At 47.3% G+C, this 21,580-nt stretch overlaps 1 protein-coding gene across 1 annotated transcript in view; it reads left to right on the top strand.

The window, feature by feature from the left end:
* The window catches only part of PAPPA (pappalysin 1), a 256,271-nt gene that overhangs the window by 10,989 nt on the left and 223,702 nt on the right, over positions 1-21,580 (top strand). The window lies entirely within an intron of this gene.

Consider the following 21,580-nt stretch of genomic DNA (forward strand, 5'->3'; position numbering starts at 1 on the left):
ATATCTATCCTGTCTGTCCTGCCTTTTTAACATGTTTATAGCCAGCCTTCCCCTTTCTTAGCTTAGGCTTTCTTCATCTCTTGCTTTGACTCTTTCCTTAGTATTGTAAGTGCCCACTTCTCTAAGCCTCAACTCCAACACCTCCTTCAACCTGTCCTTCAGCTTTCCGCAGTCAAATCTTGCTACAATGCTAATCTGCCTCTACTGCTTCTAGCTAGAGGCCCTTCAATAGCACTGCAGTTATTTACAGTCCCCCAGATAAATGCCATAGGCTTTTCCCCATCATTTTCTTTGCTTGACGTACCTCCTGCATCCCCTAGATCCTTGACGTACCTTTCTATCCCCACAGAGAAATGTTGCAGGCAGTGTGTTGCAGAGCACTTAAGCCTCTAGAGGCTTCTGCTCAATGTTCCTCTTCTAGGAAACCCTTTCTGACTCTTCCCCAAATACGGCTTGTTTCCCACCTCTCTTATCCATCTGTCTCTATACCCTCTGCACACATTTATCAAAACACCTGGAATTCTTTATCACGTTTTATCCTGTGCAAATTAGGGGTCCTCTCAGCTTCTCCACTGCCTGGCCAAGCACTTCACTTATAAGGAAATACAGAGATTTTTTTGTTTAATGAATGCATGAGTGGATAAAGGAACCAGCTATTTCTAATGATTCTGGGAGAAAGAGCTTGGGGACCTCAGGCATGTTGTATTACGTAACCAAAACACATGACCTGGCCCGTGCGTCACACTCAGAAACATTACACAGTGGTTAATTCCATTTCCCCTTGAGCAAAGAAGTCAGAAGGGAAAAGATAATCTGGCCTTCCCAAACACGGAGTGGGGGAGGGACAGTGTAGTCAACGCCTCCTCAACTCATATCTCAGCCTTTCTAATCCAAGCCCCGGATTAACCTTGGTCTTTCCCACTCTGTCCTTCGCCCGTTTGCGAAGCGTTTGTTCTGTGTGTGCACCGCAGCACATATCCCAAGCTTTGCTGTCTTCTCCAGTTTCCACCCTGGTCCCCCTTCGCAGGTCCTTTTTGGGCCTTGAGTGTCCCAGCTGTCATATCTGTTGCCTGGGCTTTCCTCCTTTGTGATTGGCGGGCCTCCCATCGGCTGGCCTTGATCTTGTGAGCCCTTGGGGTGACCTTGGGGTCTGGAATCCTCTATCCACTGTTTATATACCCTTGAGGGAGGAGACGCATTCTCAGCGGTAGTAACAGTAATAAAAGCCGCCAGCTCATAATGAGCACTGACTGTGTGCTGGCCGTGTGCCGAGGGCTGCACGCCGGACCCTCGGAGTTTGGTTTAGAAAGTGACATGACTTCCTGAAGGCCTCACGGCTTAAGGGTCGTGGAACTGGAGCTGAGGCCAGTTTAATTTTCTCTCTATCCACAGGGCCTAGCGCATTGCTTGGAATACAGTAACTGTTCAGTAACTGTTCCGTGAGAGATGAATATATGTGAATGCTAAATAGATGGCTGGCTAGCTGGCTGGATGGATGAATGAGGCTACCCCCAGTGGCTAATGCAGCCATCTACAGAGACTGCAGAACAGAAGCGAAGAAATAGAGGGAGAGATGGAAGAAAAACTGGAATGAACATTGTAAGACTTTAAAGAGATTGGCTAAGAAATCTCTTTGCTGTTCAGAATATATTTTATTTGCCAGTAACTTTTGAACAAAAAGGCCATTGATGTCCACCAGAGCATTTCCCATTTTTACATAGTCTACCAGGAGCTAATAAACTTTCAAAGATTCGCTCTGCCAAACATGTTTCTGGATTCCTCTTTTGGGAATCAGACTTCCCTGATAGCTCAGCTGGTAAAGAATCCACGTGCAATGCAGGAGACCCTGATTCGATTCCTCGGTTAGGAAGATCTGCTGGAGAAGGGATAGGCTATCCACTGCAGTATTCTGGCCTGGAGAATTCCATGGACTATTGTCCATTGGGGTCGCAAAGAATCAGACACGACTGAGCCCCTTTCACTTTGGGGAATCAGGGCCTGAGAAATGTTCCCCCAGGAACATGCTCGGCAGAGATGGTGACCCTCTCACCATCTGACGAGGGAGCTGATACATTCAGAGCCAGTTTGGGCCCGATGTAGGTGGTATGCTGTGAGAACCAGGGGTTCTGAGCAGAAGAATGACTCTGGAGTAACAAGGCTGGTTTGTGATGTGCTCTCATTGGAGCTGATTAAGCCTCTGTAGAGCCAGTAGTGAGTTCTCAGGATTACTCCTTTACAAAAAACCCCACTGGGCTGATTAGAGCTGATCTGCTAGCAACAAATATGATATCTTGTTCTTCCCTTTCCCAAGACAACAGAGTCTGCTTTATAAAATCTGCTCAGTTTTTAGATGAAGAAACTGAGATCTAGGCAAGTTAACTTGTTAAACTGAGTTGAGTGAGGTTAAGCACACAAACTGGTAGCAAAATTGAAGCTAGAACTTGGATCTCTTGACTCCCAAATCAGTGCTTTTTCCACCAGACCACTTTGTTTTCCTTTACAGTGTCAGATGCTGGATACATCTATGGGTTCATGTTAGTGAGCTTATTAGAAATGTCATACAGCGGTTTATTAACTTAAGTATTTCTTACATGCCAAACCTCTGTCCTAGACATTCTGCAAAGTTGAATGGGAAATGGCAGTTTATTCAGAGAGGTAAGCTTTCCTTCTTTTCTTCCTTCCCTCCATCCATCCATCCACCCATCTACTTGGTAGTTACTGAGCAACCTTTATGTCTTTGTGTCTTACACATCGAGCTAGGAGATGCAGATTAAAAAGAACAGGGCACCGTTCCATCCCTTGGGGAACTCCCAGTCCTAGTGGCGGAAGCAGACTGGTAAACAGCTACATGACATCATGGTAACTGCTATAACTAAGCAATTAATAGAGTCCTGGAAAAGCTCAGAAGCAGAAAAGCTGTGTTGCTGCACATCTGTGTTGGCTATGGGGGCTAGAAAGTACTCTGGGATTTTGGGGGCTAAAAGAGGTCCCTTCCCCTTGACGGGGTGGGGATTCTTGAAGTAGGTGGGGTGCGTGTGGAATGTGCGCCTTGCCCTGCATAAGGATGTATACCGTGCGTGACGTTTCAAATGTCGAACTGTAAGTCAAAGTCGAACAATAAACACTTTTTGATTCCTGTCTCCGCTAAGGACATTGACCTAGAGTAGCTTTTAGGAGTATGACACTAGGAAATGATTGAATGATTCAGTCTATCACCACCCGAATCAAACCCAACAGCTCCTTACTGCATTTGTCACGCTGTTGTGATGCCTTCGTACTCGTCTTTCTCCACTTGTGTCCAGGCTGCATCTGAGCAGAGACCATTTCTGTCGTTATTGCTGCTTTATTCCTACCTGTCACACAGCGCCAGCCATGCTGGTGGTGCTCAGCCGACTTTGTGAAATGAACTGGAGATGGCTCTGCATAAGGGAGAAAAGAGGACGGCGGAAAGGAAAGGTGCTTTGAGAAATGATGATGAGCCTTCAGAAGGGCCAGGCAATGAGAGCAAACTTGTTGTGAATGACAGCCATTCGACACGGCTCTGGTTTCTCTGAGCTGACCCAATCCCTGTATATATTCCTGCCACCTTTCCCCTCTTACTAAGCCTCCTTTCTTTCTGTTGAGCCAGTATATCATTCTATTGGCTTTAAGTCCTTTTCCCCCTGGCTTTCTCTCAGTTTCTCCTATCCTGTCCCTGGAGAGAGCTGCTAAAGAACCAGCTACAGCAGGGAGGATGTGCCCTGCAAGCCTCCCCTGTGCCCTGGAGACCTCCTAGAGGATGTGAGCGCAGAGTGAGGGCAAGAAGCATGCCCGCCATCTCAGCACAGCTTCCCAGGGCTGGCGCGTTGCTGGGGTTCGGCAGATACGTGAATGAACTTCTGGACGCATGAATGCTGTAACTTTGCAGCACTTCTGATCTGGTCTCTTCAGCTCACAGGTGGAGAGAATCTGATGTCCAGAGGAGGCAGGGAAATGATTCCAAGTTCTGCTCCAGCTCAGAGACAGAGAAGGACAAGAGTCCAGTTCTCCTGACCATTGTTCTCTCTGGTCATATTTTTCTGGGATTTGAGCCCAGCTCACTTGAACTTGGTCATAGAGATTTTAGTTGGGTAGGACCCAAGCTATCCTTTTATAGCTGGGAAATCTGAAGTCCCAAGAGTGGAGGAGATTAAACCACGCACCAAAGCTTCCCCCAAACCCTCTATGCATCTCCATAGAGGCAATAAAAATGTAGTATGTGCCCAATACTCTCAGAGGTGCAACGCTGAGAGACAGAGCAGGTCCCTGCCCTCGTGGACTTAGTATTCTTGTGAGGAGAGAAAGACCATACATAGGGAATCAGTTGTAAGGGCTTATACAGTGACCCTTTCATGCATTGGAGAAGGAAATGGCAACCCACTCCAGTGTTCTTGCCTGGAGAATCCCAGGGACAGGGAGCCTGCTGGGCTGCTGTCTGTGGGGTCGCACAGAGTCGGACACGACTGAAGCGACTTAGCAGCAGCAGCAGCAACATACAGTGACAAGCAATGAAAGTGGATGCTGTGGAGAATGACTGGAGTAGAAGGACATCGATGTAGGTGGCCAAGCTGAAGCTTGAATGACAGGTGAGGAGGAACAAGCCGTATGAAAAGACAAATAGAGTTCCAGAGAGAGAAAGAGACAGAAGAACCAGCGCATAGACCGTGAGGCAGGACAAAGAGGATTTAGCAGGTTGAAGAAGCAGACAGTCAAGCCGTTAGGAGACCTGTGTTTCTGAAGCTAAAAGTAGCCCAGCTTGTGGAATGTGGATTTGGATCTAGATGAACTAGAAAGTTATCAGAGTTTCAACCGAGGAAGTTACAAGGTCTGGTGTTTGTTTTCCAAAGATCAGTTTGACCTCTATGTGGAGAATGAATCATATGAGACCGAGAGTAGAGGGTCAATGATACCATTGTCATGGTTTGAATTAACTATTGGTGTCATTGCTTAGTTGATTGTTTCGTTATTACTTAATATTTTGGTGAACATCATTACCACTTATTTCCTTGCTAATACCAGTACCAACTGAAATATCTGAATAGCACTAATATTTTAAACCAATAGGGGGAAGAGGGGTTCCTTGCATTATGTTCCAGGAGGGCTTGAAGACACTTGTCCTCAAGACATTTTCTGCAAAAATTTGAGACTGTGCACATTTTCCTGGTTGAAAGTTTTCATCACTTTCTAAAAGGGGTCTATGGCCCCCAAATGATGACTTAAATGCCTAAAAGAAGGAGACCTAAGAGGTCATTTCCTGAAGCCTGGTCCCAGCTCTCAAAGCTGAACACTCTAGGAGATCTGTGAAAATGAGAATGTTGACGCTGAGTTGTCATATCAGACTGAGGAATTGCACTTTCCTTCATCTGTGCCCTTGTTGGAGTAAATAGAATTGGGGACTTTTTTTCTCTCTGAGGAGAAGTTCGTTTATTCCTTAGAAATATAATCTACAACTTTGTTTATTCAAACTCTGTTCTCTGAGGTTCTCTGAGTTTTAACTAGGCAAGTTCACTTCCAAAGTGGCCTGAGGTGGTCCTTATCGTAATTATTCACTGTGGACTTTACCCAGGAATCTGTGAATCCAAATATCCATCTACTCTTCCATCTCCAAGCATCACCCAACATCCACCCACCTTCCCTCCTTCCCACCCTCCCTTCATCCCTCTTCCATACATTGATCTTTCCACCCTTCCATCAGTCCATGCCCTCACCAATCTGTCCTTCCATCCATGGAGCCTATTTACCGGCCTCTCTGCTTCCCTGGTGACTCAGATAGTAAAGCATCTGCCTGCAATGTGGGAGACCTGGGTTCTATCTCTGGATTGGGAAGATCCCCAGGAGAAGGGAATGTCTACCCACTCCAGCATTCTTACCTGGAGAATTCCATGGACAGAGGAGCCTGGCAGGCTACAGTCCATGGGGCCAAAAAGAGTCAGATGCAACTGAGTGACTAACACTTTCAGTTTTTACTTTTCTCATGCTAGAGCTAGGACAAGAGTTGCTGCTGCCGCTGCTAAGGCGCTTCAGTCGTGTCCGACTCGGTGTGACCCCAGAGACGGCAGCCCACCAGGCTCCCCCGTCCCTGGGACTCTCGAGGCAAGAACACTGGAGTGGGTTGCCATTTCCTTCTCCAATGCATGAAAGTGAAAAGTGAAAGTGAAGTCGCTCAGTCGTGTCCGACCCCTAGCGACCCCATGGACTGCAGCCTTCCAGGCTCCTCCGCCCATGGGATTTGCAGGCAAGAGTACTGGAGTGGGGTGCCATTGCCTTCTCCAAGGACAAGAGTTAGGAGACTCCAGTTCTTGTCTCACACCACTGTGAGTCCTTGACGAAAATCTCCTGAGAAACCTCCACTGAACCGTTCACTTCTACTAGAGCACAGTTAGAAAATCTCACTTCAGAAGTTGAAAACTACTTTGAAAAAAAATTCAAGTGCTCGTCCTGCTTAGTGACATGGTTTTAAGTATTCTCAGCAGTGCTCTGGATCTGGGTCTAGGTGAATGGAGGTCCCTTTATCAACTCTAATATTTTAGATCAATAACGGCTTCTACCTTGGGTCAGCAGGTGGTGGGAACCCAATAGAGAATGTGAAATAGAGGCAGGGCTGGTGGGGAAAGGGATGGCTGCATAGAGCAGGCAGAGAAGGGAGCTGGTGGTCACTTAGCTTCTGGGACTGTCTTTTGCCCCCAAGACCTGGTCTAAAGACTCTGAGCCTTCATGATCCGTGTGTGCACCTGGACGCATGATGTAGGAGGAAGCCCTCGTGGCATGAAGTTGTTTCAGTTTCTGAAGCATTTTCGACATGTACCTATCATATTCCCACTCGCCTTGTAAAACAAGCATTTTCATTTAATACAGTGAGGTCTTTGTATTCTCAACAACAAACACATGGTCTAAGGCTCGCGGACAGAACCTGCCTTTTTCTTCATCACTCTCCGCTACCCACCCCCCACCCCCCCCCCCCCAGACTCTGTCCGCCCTTACAAAGCCCAGCATCAGCAGAAATATCTGTTTGCAAACAAGGGCTCCCAGAGAACAGTATCAGTAGCTCGAACAATCCTCTAGAACACGCCCCCAGCTCTGCCCTTGGAATCCCTGTGAGCGGTGTGTGTCACTGGCAGCCGCTTTCGTGGAAGGCTTCCTGCCTTTCCATCTTTCCATCTGGCTTCCTCTATCTTCTTCCACTTATTCATTAAAAATGTGAGGGTTCTGGACTGAAGAGGCAGTTGGATGTGGGCTTGGGATATCTGGAAAACAGAGCCCCGACCGGGAGTGGCTTGAGAACAGCCACACAGACCCACACACATCCCGCTTGCCATGTCATCTGAAGCAGAAGCTGATTGAAGGAGGATTATTCATTGAGTGGATGTAACAGTCACACGGTGATCATGCACCTCTAGGTCATTTTTCTAGCACTAGCAGCAGCCGAAGTAATTCTTTTGTTACTCTTTCAAATTTGAGTCCACTGTAGCTCCCTATTACCTACACCTGGTAAGGATAATAGCTAACATATTTAGCACATAATATGTGCCAGACGCTGTTCTGAGGACTCTGCGTGTATTAACTCTTTAATCTTCACAAGGACCCTCTGAAATAGATACTCTTATAATCCCAGTATTCCAGATTGAGAGAGCTGAGGGGTATGGGAAAGTTAAGTGACTTCCCCAAGGTTAAGTACTATACAGAATTAGTCCCAGAGGTCACTACATCCCACTACAAATCCTCTAGGTCAGGCTAGAATTCCTTAGCATCACATTCAACTTCCTCCTCAAGCATTGTTTTCTACCGTAACATTTCCTAGTTCCTCATATGAGGGATCCTCAACCTCAGCACAGTGGAGATATTGGAAAGGGTGGTTCTCTGTTGTGGGAGTTTGTCCCAGGCACTCTAGGACGTTTAGCAGCATCCCTGGCCTCTGCCCACAAGAAGCAGAAGCAGCCTCCCTTCCCTAGCTGCGTTGATCAAAAATGTCTACAGGAACATCACCACATGTTCACTGGTTGAGAAGAGTTGTCTAACGTGCACTTGTCTGATGAAACAGAATTATCTGGTGTTCATAGAACACTATTCCCAGCCCCTTGCTTTTTCAGGTTTTAGAATGTTTCTAATGTCTGGGAGTATAGTTGCTTTACAGTGATGCGTTAGTTTCTGCTGTGTAGCAAAGTGAGTCACTTACACATGTACCCCCTCTTTTTTAAATAGTAGGTTCCCTTCCCACTTAGGTCACCACAGACCACTGGGTAGAGTTCTCCGTGCTGTAGACGGTTCTCAGCAGTTATCTGTTTTATACGAGGCCCTGGGTCAGGAAGGTCACCCGGAAGAGGGCATGGCAACCCACTCCAGGATTCTTGCCTGGAGAGTCCCATGGACAGAGGAGCCTGGCGGGCTACAGTCCATAGGGTCGCAAAGAGTCGGACACAACTGAGCGACTAACACTTTCACTTTCCGCTTTCTACATGCTAGTGTTTATATGTCAGTTCCAGTCCCCCAGTTCATCCCCTCCCCCTCCCCCTTGGTATCCATAAATTCATTCTCTACATCTGTGTCTCTGTTTCTGCTTTGCAAGTAAGTTCATCTGTACCATTTCTCTAGGTTCCACGTATAAGCAATGTTTACTATTTGTTTTTTTCTTTCTGACTTACTTCACTCTGGTTGACAGTCTGTGGATTCTATCCACATCTCTGCAGATGGCACGATTTTGCTGCTTTTATGGCTGAATAGTATTCTGCTGTATATATATACACCACATCTTTATCCCCTCCTGTGTTACGGACATTTAGGTTGTTTCCATGCCCTGGCTATTGCAAATAGTGCTGTAATCAACATTTGGATGCATGGATCTTTTTGGATGATGGTTTTCTCCAGGTATCTGCCCAGGAGTGGGATTTCAGGGTCGTATGGTAGCTCTATTTTTAGTTTTTTAAGGAACCTCCATACTGTTCTCCACAGTGGCTGCACCAGTTTACATTCCCACCAACAGTGGAGGAGGGTTCCCTTCTCTCCACATCCTCTCTAGCATTTACTTCTTTCATATTTGGTTTCCCCTTTGACCTTGCAGGGTCCTTGGCCTCCTCCCCTCAGTCTTTTCTCTGTTCCAGAGTCTTTGAGTTCCTCAACACCTTTTATAGCTAGAGAGGAAACACTAGCCTGTCTGTGTTATTGATCTGCTTGTTTTTATGCTTTTTTGTTTAAAAAAAAATGGTCACCTATTTCAAACCTTCTGTTTAAAAATCCGCTAAAGATTCCACAGGAGCTTGAATTAAAAGCTCAGTTCATTTCATGCATTCAGTGATTATACATCGGCTCTACTTTGTTTCAGGTCCCAGGCTCAGTACTCAGGGTATGAAGTCACAGGTGATACAACACTGCACCTCAAGAGTTTGTGTGATAGATGATCAGAGTTAGGGAGCAACTTAGAGATTCAACTCCCCACCCTCTCCTAGTTGAGTAAATGAGAGGACCAAGCCCAGGAAGGGAGATGATATTTGATCAAGGTCAGCTAGAGAGCAAGCTCAAAGCTGAGCTAGATCATTCTCCACCTAGTGGAATAAAATTCAAAATCTGAAGTCCTAGTGAACGATTAAATACCACCTACCCATCTGGAGTTTTAAAGAGTTCTTTTGATTTGAGTCATAATTTATGACTTTTTAGTGGATAGTTAAACAATAGAAAACTCGTATCTGAAAAGTATATCAGCCCTCTTTTCAAAATTTTTGCTTACATCCCATGCCTTTCATTATAAGTCTTTAAGGCTGAAGGACTCGGGATTGCCCACAGGCACTGGACAGGGTGTCCGGAGAAAGGAGTCTGGTTCTTTCAGCTCTGTGACTCTATCAGTAAGAGCATCATGAAATCCCTAGCTGATGATCCCTACCCCGATGGACTCTGTTTCTGAAAACCCACCAAAGAGTCCCTGTTGTCTATGGAATAAACTTCCAATCTCTCCGTCTGGCATTCCCCACCCTGCACAATCTAGCTATGCCATTTCCCTCTAAGAGCTCCCTCAGTGCCATCAAAAGCAGATGTCTTCTCCATCTCCAGAGTCACCTTCCAGTGACCACAGCTCTTGACTGCTAGAAAGCTGGTCTGCCCAGCCTCCCACCCCCTACCCCTCCTCTCCCACCAAATTCCTTATGCAAGCTTAGTTATGTCATTCATCCAAGAAAACTTCCCGGAGCCTTCTTGTCTGAATCAAGTGTTCCCTCCACTGAGCTCTTTGGCTTATACCTCCACTAGAACTTACTCTATTATGCTTTATTTATTTATAATTAAAAACTCTCCTTTGTCCTCATGTAGTCAGTTTTCCCCTGACTGGCCAGCCTAATTCAGAACTTAGGAACGTGAACCCTCGAGACCCATTGCCTGGGTTTGAATCCCACCTCTGTCATTTGCGAATTACTCTGGCTTGGGCTTGTCTGAGTGTCAGTTCTCTCAACTGTAAAGTGGAGGTAACAGTGCTCCGATATGGTGAAGGGAACCTGACCTGCTCCACACAAGGAGCCAAGCACGGTGCCTGGCACATGGTGCACACTTGGCAAACATCCAGTCCCACTGCCGGACCCCCCACCCCCGCTTTGGAGAGTGATTCCAGATGCCCCCAGCCCAGCAAAGCAGGGATCTGCCTGTCTGGCCACATCCCTTTCTCATCTCTGGCTACCTTCTCACTCCCCGAAAGGCTCGCCCCTAGCTGTGTGCGCCAGGGTGAGGTGACAGCAGGCCCGCCCCAGAGGAGCTTTTGTGTCCAGAACGCAGCCCATACTGTCTAGGGTGTGTTTTCACATAACTTGTTGTGGGCCTCCGCCGGTTAGGAAAGTCACATCACTGGACTCGCCCGTGTGGGAATCCTCTGTATCCCTCCGAGCTCCCTGGATTGGCAGGTAGCAGGCACTCAAAGCCTCCTCCGATGCTATTCTGTAGATGAAGACTCGTCTTCTTTGAGATGGACCCAAGGCCGACTCATCCATTAGCTGCAGTTGACGCAACGCCTGAGGTCCACAGCACTTTTAAGAGGCCCATAAAAATGGCTTCATGGTTTTTTTTAAATCAGGAGAAAAAAGCTAGTATAATAATACATATATGATAATGAAACCACCCTTCATTATATATATTTAAATATGTAATATAAAGATTATATAAATCTTTACCCTTTACACCCTTCATATGTATATAAAAAGATTATATACATCTTTATACCAATGCAGTCATAAAGTATAATTATATATATTTAGGGAGAAAGAAAAAGCCTCCAGGGTCCATGAAAGTCATGACGCTACCCCAGATGGAAGGAATTTGCACCAGATCAATAGTACCTTAGTGGCAAATCAGGACACAAGTTCATGTCTCATCACTCCCAATTTAGAAATCTCCCTACATTTGAAGAAAAGCCCCAGAAGCGATTTCACCACGATCTTCTTTCAGAGATGAGAAAAGGAGGCCAGAGAAAGCACGACTTGCCTCGGGTCACACAACTTAGTCGCACAGCAAGCATCTTTCCTGACCTCTGGTTGCTCTTTTCAGTATTTTACGCAATCGACCTGGTGCCCACCAATGCCAACCTCCTACTCGATGGATAGACATTTGAGGCCCTGGAGACAGAGGGGCTTACTCATTGTCACCAGGATGCCTGCTCTGCCTCCAAGTCAGGACTCTTACTCCAGTACTACAAAGATGAGTGCAAACCTCAGAATCCTCCGGTTGAGTTTCTTCACAAGTATTAGGCATTTATTTCATTCATTCATTCATTCAGTCACTGCTCATTCATCTGTTCAACAAATGTTGATTGAGTACTTAGGTCCTCAGCAGCCTCTTAAGGCTCTAAATGCAGAGATGTAAAGAGATGTACTCTTTACCTTCTCAGAGCCTCATTTCCCCCATTTGTGTGAATTGTGAACATAACGTCTTAAAGAGAGTTCTTGGGAGAAGTGAATGAAATAATTAAGGTCCTTTGTACACGTTAAAACTTCAAGGAGTCTTAAGAATGCTTCTTGTGTTGTTATCACCGACAGAGTGTGTAATTAACATAAGAAAGAGTAAAATGTTGAGTATATGAGAAAATAAGTATTAAGTAAAAAATAATTTCTGCTTATATTTAGCCATAGAAAACTTAAGGCATTGGCTAAGCATCTGGCTTTGGAATCAAAGAGCTGGCACCGAATCCTGTTTGTGTTATTGTTGACCTTTGCCCAGTCAGTCCACCTCTGAGCTTCAGTTTCCTTACCCGTAAACTGGGACCAAGAGAACTTATCCTGTAGAGTAGGTATAGTGGTTCAGTGAGCTGATGCACATAAAGGTCTTGGTCTTGTACGTGGCACACCGTCAATAGTGGCTCTGTTGATTTCTTGGGAGGTTCATGCGGCTTGGAGAGCCATTAGAACAAATCAGGTCCTAGGGATAATGTGAGGAGGCAGACGTTGGTGATAGTAGATCTTCCTAATTGCATAGTATCAACTCGTATTGTATCTGTGTTGCCTTAACAGAAGGACTGGCGCTAACATTAAGGATCAGCAGGTCTCTCAGCAGAGGGTATATCTCCATACTTGAACGTCCAGCTGGGTCCTGATACAGTGGATGCCTGGTGACTGTGTGTTGAAAGAACTGGTGAATGGACAGATTAATAAATCAGAAAGGACTTGAGGATGTTGATTTAGGGAAAAGAAGAGCCAAGGATAACACAGTGAGAAGCCTCAGACGGCTCTAGGGCTCCCTTGGGTAAAGCACACTGAACAACTCTGTGGGTTCCTGCAGGCCAGATCCCGCACCACTGTGTGGAGAGGAAAGGGAAGCGATTTTGGCTCACTCTGGGTGAGCACTGGGGCTTCCCGGGTGGGTGGTGCTAGTAGTAAAGAATTCACTTGCTAATGCACGAAATGAGGGTTTGATCCCTGGTGGAGAAGATCCCCTGGAATAAGGAGTGGCAATCCGCTCCAGTATTCTTGCCCGGGAAATCCCATGGACAGAGGGGCCTGGTGGGCTACAATCCATGGGGTTGAAATGAGTCAGGCACGGCTGAGCGTACTGGTGAGCACCAAGAAATGCCCCAAGGTGCAAAGGCCTTGTTTTCAGGGGCTCAGAAGTTGTCTGATTCTGGAGATACACGGTCACTTGTAGAGAGGTACAGGTGATTCAGACGGGAGGTTGGGTGTTAAAGGCTGTTGAATGATTTTTGAGGGAGCCTCCAGTCCTGACTGTGCCTGGTTCTGTGAATGTGAAGGGTGAGCTTGGGGCTGCTGCGAAGAGTGTGGGCGGCAGGGGGCTTCGGCTTGAGGGTTTTCTGAGAAGCAATGTGATTATCTCTGAAGTTAGTGGGTCTTCATCAAAAAGACCAAAGGTCAGCGCTCTTCCGTGGGGCAGTTTAACGTCAGCACCCGAGTCCACTGGGGAAACTTTTAAGGGTGAACAGAAGAAAACATGTGACTCTTGCTCCTCCTCCACTCTTCCCCCCCTCTTCATCCTGACTGCTCTTCCCCTCCACCCCTGCCTCCGTTTCTTCCTTATCTTCCTCTCCCTCTCCCCCTCCCACTTCCTTTTTTAAAGCCCTTATGGACCAATTTCAATGACAACGTGTGAAAAAGAGAGTTACGAACAGGTCTCTCTCTTTCAGAGAACAGCCTCAGAAAGGATAAAGTTTAACCACACAGAAGGGGGAAAACGGTCCCAATTTGGAGGAAAAGGCACAGACGTTTATCATTAATACTGATTAAACGGCATAGCTGACATTTATCATGTGCTATGCAGATGAGTATTTGTATTCTCTAACTAAATCCTCAAAATGTCACTGTGCCTTAAGTACTGTTATTATCAGTTTACAGTTGAGAAAACTATCAGGGAGGTGAAGGGATTTTGCCCAAGGCTACAAGCTAACAAGCAGCACAGCTTGGATTCCAACAGTTAAGTCTCCACAGTACAAATGCTTCAGTTCAGTTCAGTTGCTCAATCATGTCCGACTCTTTGCTACCCCCTGGACTGCAGCACGCCAGGCCTCCCTGTCCATCACCAACTCCCGGAGCTTCCTCACACTCATGTCCATCGAGTCGGTGATGCCATCCAACCGTCGCCAGCGCCCATGTGCCAAGTCTGGATACGCTTATTATCTCTTTAGTTCCCCCTCCAACCAGCCGAGGTAGATCGCATCATCCCCATTTTACAGATGAGAAGACTGATTCTAAGAGAGAGATGCTCTGACTCTCCATGCGTCACGCTCGTGCACGGCAGAGCCAGGACCTGAACGCATGCTTGCTGGTCTCTAGAACTCTGACCGTGCCTTATTCACAGAGCCTGCTTTCATGTGAGTGAAGGAGGCAGCCTGGAGAGCCACAGTCTAGAGGGAAACACGGATGCACCTTGAGCCCCTAAAAGCACTTTGCCATCCCCAGTGTGTTATGTAAGTCTGTGTATTAATACAGAAAATGGATTTTTAGGAACCCTTAGACATACTCTTGTTCACCTTGCCTTACATCCAAATGGCCTTAAACAGTTTACAAGGAAATATGCATCCATTTATCTCCTTTCTCTCTCTCTCAAAAGAAAAAAAAAAAAAAAGACCTGTGAAGTATACAGAGTGAGACTGTTTAATCCCTGGAATACAAATGGGAAAACAGCCTCAGAGAGTTGAATGAGCTCATCCAAGGTCACAAGGCTAGTGTAAAAAAAAAGAAGAAGAAGTGAGTGGACCGATAATATCAGGGACTTTTTGGGCGATGGTTCCCAGCAGGGAAGAAGACCACAGGCAGGGAGCAGACACAGGCACTGCCATGGATGCTGGTCACGCTGCTCCGCCTAGACCTGATCTTGACCTTGTGAATTGCCCCAAAGGGTCACTCTTGATATCCCAGCCTCTCACACCCGGAGGGAGAGACAGCCAGAACTCAGCAGAGTGTGGAGAAGCCTCTAGCCAAGTGTGATTTCCTCCAAGCCTTCTCCTTCCACTGAGCCTAAGCGCCATCCTTTGAGCCAAAGTATGCTGGCCTGGAGGAATGGGGATGCTGAAGTCCCTCGGGCACCTGCCTGGTGCTGCTGAGTCCTCCAGGGTCACCCTGGTGGTCCTCCCCCACCACTGAACCAAGTGCAGGGGCCATGGGTATACTTAACCCGAATCTGTCTGTTTTAATCACCCTCCTCTAGACAGATAAAAGCTTTCCATAGGATTGCTCTCTCAAGCATTTCTCTGTGGCTTTGATACCAGCCATTAAACCATGGAAGGGAAAACAAAACAAACAAAAAAAAGGACCAGCTTCAACTTTTAGCTTTTAATTTTTTTTTAGCCTCCTGAAAGAAACCAGATTGTTGACCTAAATTCCCCCTTTCATCCCCACATCCTCTCACCTCTGCTCGTATTCCCCTGGCTGAGGTTCCACAGCTAGTGGACATCCTGAAGTTGGAGGGCCTGAAATGGCCTTCTTTTCCCTCCTCCCCACTCCTCCGTGACCTTATATTCCCTTCAGTAGGAACTGAGGCAGGGACATCTGAAAGACCTGAGATCTCAGTTACAGAGGGTCTCAAGTGGAAGGGACCTCTGTGGCCGTGTGATACAACCCTCCAATTTCATAGGGGAGGATTTGAGGATGCCCTTGCTGGGGAGACTGCCCACCCATTGACATATAGCAGCAAAGTGGCAGAGCTGGGGCACAAGAACCTTGACCGTGGGCTAAGAGATTTTTTCCCCCTGAAGGAGAGCATCCCAGAAGACAGCTCTGGCTTTAGAGTTAGCCCAAGTGGGATTCTCCCACTCTCTAGCTGAGATCCTTGGAGAGAAGCCAATTAGCTTCTCTGCACCTGTTCCTTCTCTGTCAAGGAAGATCAGTCAAGCCCACTTCACTGGGTTCTTATGAGCATGGAAGGGGATGTCTGTGCTTAGCCGAGAGACCACTACATTGCCCGTTAATATTATTATCATTACAGTTTTCCCTTGGTATCCCCAGTGCATTTGTTCCCAGACCCACCGTAGTTACCAAAAGCTGTGGGATGCTCAAGTCCCTTGTACACAATGGCATAGAATTTGCGTCTGGTTGACACACATCCTCCTGTGTACATCAGCGCTAGGCTACTTAAAATGTCTTATGCAATGTAAGTACCAGCGCATGTCAAGGTCCTCCTAGCGGAGGTCTGGCTCAGCTGTAGGGGAACTGAACTTGAAATCAGGAGTCTTGAATTCCACTCCTTCCTCCCAGTTAGTGGTGTGTGACCTTGGGCAGATTGACCTCACCCCTCTGAGGCTCAGTTTTCTCATCTGTAAACAGCGCCTGTTATACAAGGTTGCTTGTGAGGGTCATAGGAGACATCTTGGCCCAGAAGCAGCTAGGCACATGCTCAGTGCACAGCAGGGGCCCTAGCTGGAGCGCAGAAGCAGCTCTTTCCTGGGAGGAGCATTTCCTGTGAGGCGACCACACCAGCCATTTTTATATCCTCGCAGTACTTGCCCTGCCCACAGTAGGAGTTAAGCTGAGACAATGAGTTGTAACCAAGAAGGATACTGAATTGAGTACAAAGCAGCAAATGATTTTAGAGAAACTTCAGGGGGAGAGCTTATAAAAAACTTGTTGAATGGCAGTATTATAGTTTGCTAGGATTACCACAAACACAGCACCATGACTTACTGGCTTAAACAACAGAGATCTATTTTGTCACAGCCCTAGAGACTAGGAGTCTGGGATCAAAGTGTCTGCAGGGTTGGACTTTCCGAGTCCTCTGCCCTTGGCCTGTACAGGGCACCTTTTCCATCCCATGTCTTCATGTTGTCTTCCCCTTGTATCTGAATCTCTTCCTCTTAGGACAACCATTATATTGGATTAGGGCCCAACGCAATAACCTCATTGTAGCTAAATTATCTCCTTAAAGACCTGTCTCTAGATAAATTCACGTTCTGAGGGATGAGGGGCTAACCTTCCACCTAGGAGTTTTTTGAGGGGAAGACGTTTCAGCCCCTGCAGATGGAATGGAAGATGGGAGGCAGCCAAGAGCAGGACAGCAGCCTTGAAGGAAACCTGAAGAACACTGCAATATAGAGCTTGTGCAATGGAGCAAAGCGGAGTCAGAAGCCCATAGGCAAGGAGGCTAGTAACGGAGGTTCAGATGCTGAAGGACAAAGCAGGGAGGCACCCCAAACTCCAGAGAGGCAGCCAGGCCCGGGCAGGTCTCTGGTCCCAGTAAAGCGAGGCAAGGCAGGCAGAACCAACGAAAAGCTAATTGTAAAGAGCCACTGATTCTTAGTCCAGAATTGAGCACCAGGCAGAAGAATGACACAGAAAGCAGCCTTTTTGCAGTTCAATCCCACTTGCTTGTGTTGGTGCTGTTGAACTTGCAGAAATGTTTCTGGAGGGGGTGGGGCATGTCTTCAGATAGCCCAGGATAATGTGTGTGCCACTTGGCACTTGGTGCAGTAATGTGATTAAGAAGTGGGGTCTGGGACTCGTATGGACATGGATTCTAAGCTGTGTTGCTTTGGACAAGCTGCTAACCTTTCTGAGCCTCTGTTTTCTCTGCAGAATGGGCTGCACTGGTAGTTTTGTTGTGAAGACCAAGTGAGAGAATTCATGTAAAGCACATGGTGCTTAGTACGCTCTAAACAATGTGACTATATTAATCATATGATGGTGCTCTTATAAGGAGCAGAGTGATGGAGAAGTGCCCCTGCCTCCCTTCTCTTGCCTATCTTGTTTGCTCCCTCCCTTCCTTTATTTTATAATTTTAATGATAGACTCTATGCAGCACCTGCAAGGTACCAGATACTGTGCTGGATGTTGGGTGTTTAGAAATGAACCAGAGAGAGATATACTCAGGAAGCAGAATGCGTAATTACCAAACAGATGTCTTTTAGGACAGGGAAGAGCGTGATCAATGTGTGGGAGGAAGACCCGTCTACACCTGGGCTGGAGTGGCGTGGTCACACCACACGGCCCTGGCACGGTGACAATGCAGGGATCCTGAGAGTGATCCTGACTCCAAAGCCTGGACAACTCACCCCAGGTGGGCAGAGGTTTTGGGAAACTCCCTGCAAGCCCTTCTGCGTTTGAACTTGCCCCATTGTGCATGCCCTCTACCTCTGGGGTGAATTGAGACCAGAAAAAAAAAAAACAGAGAGAGAGAGAGAGACAATAAAAATAAATAAACATCAAGCTTCTGCTGGGCTGTGCAGCCCTTTCACAGCAAATCTGGCTGCCAGAAGATAGGGACACATTAGAGAGACTAGGGTTCAAGCGTCTGATGCTGGTCATGAGACCCAGGGCAGCCTCCTTCCTGGGCCTCTACTTCCTCATCTATGCAGGTGCCCCGGACGGTCATTGGCTGGTGAATGAATGGGCTCTGGCACTTTCATTGCCTGCTTCCACCTGCTTGCAGCTTTGAGGCAGGCTTATGCTAATTAGGCTTAGATGGTGTGCAGGATTGCCTGTGGCCATTCCATGAGGATGTGTCCCCCGGGATCAACCTCTAGTACCACCCAGATGGTACTGACATTCAGACTGACTCTTACTGTTTCTTTCACTCTGTCTCTATCTTCCTGGAGAACCGCGGGGAAGGATGAGGTGGAGGGGTACTGGCATTCACCCATGTCCTCCAGAGAACACTGGTCCATGTCTGGTATGGAGACATGCAAAGGATGTGTCCTCTAAGCACACAAGAACTGGCAATGACGTGAGGCATCCGATTCAAATCAACACGCATTTTTGAAGCATCTCCTCCTTACAAGGAACCATTCTCACAGGGAGCAAAAGAGCTCTTAAACTGCAGCAGGGAGATCGCTCACTCCCAACTCCTCCTTTCTCAGAAAAGGGAAATAAGGCCTGGCAGCCAAAGGGGCAGGGTGACTTGCCCCCGGCAAGGCCATACAGCAGACCGGGCGCCCAGGCCTCTGGCCCCAGGCCTCCAGGTCCAGGCCGGTGAAACAGCGGTGTCTCCCATCCAGCCCTCTGAAATGGGACTGCTGTTGATTTCTTCATTTTTGCCCAGAAATAAATCCCGTTCACCACTACACCCCATCCCCCCCATCCCTATTGAAATTCAGTGATTTCCTTTCACCACTAACCCCCCAGGTCAATATTTCCCTCTGAACTCTTGAAGCCACTGCTTCAAGGTTCTCGTTTCCCTTACTGTGTTTCCTCTTGGTTCCACTGAAACCCTCCCTTTGCCCTTCCTCTCTGCCTCCTGGGGCTAAGCTGCCTCTTGGTCCTCCGCTCCGTGTCGCAGAGTCAAGCCTTTCTCATTGATTCCCTCTTTTCTCTCAATTGCAAACAGAGGTGGCCGAAGCCCGTGTACCCCAGTCCCAGGAAGGTCCTGAACTGAGGGCACCCTACAGAGGTGTACACATTTTACCTTGCTACCCCAGCCAGCTGCCTTCCAAAGGCAACAGCAAAGCCAGGCCTGAGAGCCCCTGGCCAAATAAAAACCTGCAGAGAGAGAGAAAGGATCCTGTTTCAGATGTGAATTTTCTTATTAGAAGAATTTTCTGTTTGGGGGGTGTGGGGGGGTGTTAGCCAGAAGAGGAAGAGAAGGTGAGCAGAGAGGTGGGATGTGGTGAGGGCAGGGATGGGGGGCGGTCAAGGGCAGGGGGGCAGAGCGTGAAGTCCAAAAACCTGTTCTCTCATACTTCCCATAGCTAGCAGTGAAAGACATAGGGGAGCTCATTCCAAATGTGGAGTCAGAGCTTTGGCCTTGGAGAGGTCAGTGGGGAGGTGGCTTTTAACATGCAAGTCTTATAACAGTAGCAAAGCCAAGGAGCGGGGAGAGGGTACGGGTTATGATTTCTGAGTAGAGTCTGCCAGCAAATTTGAGGAGGACTTGTGCTTTTTTGAGCCCTCATCCTACCAGCTCTTGATACATCAGTCACATTGTCTTTAGGATACCCATTCTCCCTGGTGTTGCTGTATTTTGTTTTTTATCCTTTCCCCCATTTCATCTTTGACATCACTCTGAGATTCTCTAGCATTTTAACAATGTAGTCCCATCTGGACAGCCACAGTGTGCCAAGGATGGTATAGCCACTATGTCTTTTAAGCATGACAGCATATGTAAAGAGAGATAGAGAGGAGGGGATTGAGATCCACAGAGGTGAAGCGATTTGCCCCGGATGTACGGCCAGTAACTGTTGTCATCAGAATTACCCTGAGTCCAAAGGTCCTGCTCTTTGTATCCGGCCAAGAACACACTCTGTCTTCTGATTCTCTCTGTCCTTTATCCAGGGAGTCATAGATTAGTGCCTCTGATTCTATTTCACCTTTTCTCTTCTCCCACGCTGTTCAGAATCATCCATGTGCGCATTTGGGGGACACTTGCTGAGTGCCTGCTGTGTACACCCCATAGTGCAAGATGCTGGACAGGGTAGAGATGACCCAGACAGAGTCATCATTCTCAAAAAGTGTCATGTCTAGGGGAGATTCCAAAACTGGAGAGTAAATGTACAGTTTCCTAAAAGTACAAAGAATTCAGAGGAGAGAGTGATTATTCCTCACAGGACCATTAGGGAAAGCTTCCTGGGAGAGGTGGTTTCTGTTTTAGCCATTGGGAAGCCTGGGGTCACAGAAAATCCCCCGTGGACCAGGCATATGAGGGAAACCTCATTCATTCCCCTCCTTTGCTGGGGAGAGGACCAAGACCCACCAATACATGGTGTTTCATCAAGGCCTGAGAGCAGGTTGATACTGTAGGAGACCCTGGCCATCACTTGAAAGTTGGTAGAACAGGGAATGCTGATAGGGGAGATGGAGGTGGACTTGGAAGCTTGGCCAAAACTACCATCCATGTCAGCTGCTCACAGATTTACACAAAATCGGAGGCCCCAGTACCCACAGAGAAGTACAAACTGTGTGGGCCTTCTCTATTGATTCTGCTAGACACCCTGTGCTCATTTGATGAGTGCTAATGGCAGAGGTACAAAGTTATGGTGACCGCAACAATTCTCCAGCTGAAAGTAGGGACTGTCCTCCTAAATGAGCATCTTTTATTCTTTCTCCTATCCCTGCTCTCTCCTCCCACCTAACCTCATACACCATCGAACGCTTAGAATACATTCTTAATGAGAAAGTCCTCTCCCCCATCCAACTGCTTGCCTGTGCCAAGGACACTGGGTATATTCCACAAACGCTGGGAACAGGGGTTGATGAGAGTAAAGAAACTTAGACCCAGAGAGAATCTACTCAGTGACTTCCTGGGGTTTCCAGGCTAAGTCTAGAGATGTCTAGCTTGGAACTTTCCCAAAGAGTCAACTGAAATTTGGGACAACCCAGGCAGGTGTTTTTATGCAGATGGACCCTTGGTGACACTGATGGGGTAGAGGGAGGTAAAGTTAGTGCCTAGGACGGTGATCCTAGGGTCTGATGGATCTAGGATCTAGTTACCAGCCAGTTGACCTTAAACTGTCCCTCTCTTTACCTCCTTCAATTCCTGTTTCCACCTCTGTTAACTTAAGATCATCACCTTGAGGGTGCTACATGGGTTAAGAGAACTAATGCATGTGCAGACCTTAACACAATGCCTCACTTGTGACAGAGGCTTGGTTTTACTTACCGATGGAGTCCCCAACATCTGTTTATGCTAAGAGGATGCCTTTTACTTTTTAAAATATTAGCATTGATGT

The sequence above is a fragment of the Budorcas taxicolor genome, chromosome 8 (genome assembly GCF_023091745.1).
Source record: "Budorcas taxicolor isolate Tak-1 chromosome 8, Takin1.1, whole genome shotgun sequence".
Classification (NCBI taxonomy): Eukaryota; Metazoa; Chordata; class Mammalia; order Artiodactyla; family Bovidae; genus Budorcas; species Budorcas taxicolor.